This window comes from Carlito syrichta, unplaced genomic scaffold, assembly GCF_000164805.1.
Source record: "Carlito syrichta isolate Samal-C Ts95f unplaced genomic scaffold, Tarsius_syrichta-2.0.1 Scaffold115738, whole genome shotgun sequence".
NCBI classification, from domain to species: domain Eukaryota; kingdom Metazoa; phylum Chordata; class Mammalia; order Primates; family Tarsiidae; genus Carlito; species Carlito syrichta.
In genome coordinates this window covers 32,470-34,457 of record NW_007059834.1, presented here as the reverse complement: position 1 = coordinate 34,457, position 1,988 = coordinate 32,470, and positions in this window count along the sequence as shown.

The window sequence follows — 1,988 nt, the reverse complement described above, 5'->3', positions numbered from 1 at the left end:
CCCGCTCCCCCCCCACCCGGAACCCGTCCCGAGGCTAGGCCCGTCCGGGAGCGCCTGGCGGGGCCGTTGCCCTGGACTCGGCGCCCCGGCTGCCCCCGTGGTGGCTGCTGGACGCCACCCCTCGGGGGTCCTCGGTCTCCCGGCGCTGACCGTCTTGCTGGCTGTGGGTACGCCGTGGGCCAACGCTCCCCTCCCGCCCCGGGCCCGTGGCCGCCCCAGGAGCTGTGCTGGCACCCGGCTTTGCCTGGGCCTTTTCAGTCCCACGGCTGAAGGTCGGGCCGCTGCTGCTGCCCGGAGCCTAGCTCCGTGGGCCTGCGTCTTAGCGCGTGTCCTTGGGCGAGTCCCTGCCCCTCTTCCCAGACGGGGAAGGGGCTGGGGTGTCGGGTCTCCTCCGCCTGAGGGCGTGTGGGGACGGGCCGGCTTCTGGGAGTGGACTGCTCGGTGTGTCCCCTGGCCCCCGTGCCTGGACAACCCGGTGGGTCTGGCTCATGGCTGTTCTGGCCCCGAGGGCAGCACATGTTCGATGCCTCCCACAGGCCTTAACTCTGGCTAGCCTGAGCCAGTCTCCCACCGGGCCTTCTCTTTCGTCTGCTGCCCCAGCTGCACGCTGCAGCGGCAGGGCTGCCTGGGCTCGAATCCGAGCTCCTGTCCCTTCGAGCCCACCACCCTTCACCTGACCCGTCGGGCGAGTCTGGGGCCATGCGATCCACCTCTCCACCAGGCGGATGGCACGTGGGTTTCCCTGGGGTCCACCTGTGGGTGCTGTTCCCTGAACCCCTTCTGCGGGTGTCCTTGTTGGAGACTTGCCTTTCCTCAAGTTTTACTGCCCAAGGTTTCCCCAAAGAGCCAACCCTGAATCATCCATCCATGACCCTATGAGTGGACATTCAGGCTGTTCCCTGTGCTTGGCTGCTTCGAGCGTCACTACCACAGCTGTCCCGTGTGCCAGTCCTATCTGCCATCCAAGATCCTGCACTAGGATGTTCACCAAGAAGTGACTCTGCTGGGACTCAGGCTGTGCCCATCACTGCCACCACCAGGTGGCACTACTCGGCTGCCTTTGCTGAGCAGCCCGAAGTGGCCCCTCCCACCAGCAGTTTGGGAGTGGTCCTGTGTGCCCCTCAGCCTGACCTACCTAGGTTCTTGCCCAGCTGGGACCATCTGCCCTTCCCACGGGAAGGAACATCTCATCACCGCAGGCCTTGCTTTTCCTGATAGGCAGTGAGGTTGGCATCCTCCCACGTGCTCACCAGCCACTGCTCGTTCCCCTTCTGTGAGTCTCCTTTGCTCCTTGCCTCCTCTTCGCAGGGACACATCCTTTCCCTGCTTCTGGGAGAAAGTTCCTGGCATCAAGCAAGGTCAAAGGCAGTCTCACTTTCCACAATCAGCCGGTGCCCAGGAGCCGGCCACGTTGGAGCTGCACTTGTAGCTTGATTTTGACTTGCCCACATGGTAGGTACAAGTGTCAGAATCAAAATGCAGTCAGTTGTGTCAAAAGAAACAGACAACCACCCCCAAATCTGACACATACACCTGCTGAGGGACAGTTCCTGTGCACAAGCTCCTGATAACACAAACCATCCCAAGAGCCTCTGCAAAATCCAGTGCATGGAGGCCATCGCCACCTTCCCCCAAACACGTGTCTAGGAGGACATCTGCCCAGCAACCACCTGTCCAGCACTGTATGGACACCATCCTTGTGACCGATCTTTGTAACACAGGATAATTATCTCATAACAATGCTGTAACCCCGTCACTTTTCCTCCCCAAACCTCTGAATTCCTTTTCCTCCCGGGTAAGCACCTGGCTTACCTCGACACGTAGATTCCCCCTGCAAGGCCCTGTTCCCAGAGACGTGTCGTTTTCTCCAAGAAAGCTGCCTCATGGCTTCTCATTGAGGGTAATGCAGTCTTGCTCCCCAGGCTTTACTGCCTCTGGGATGGTAAGCGCCAGGTAGGTAAAGAAACACATACTTTTTGTCACAAACC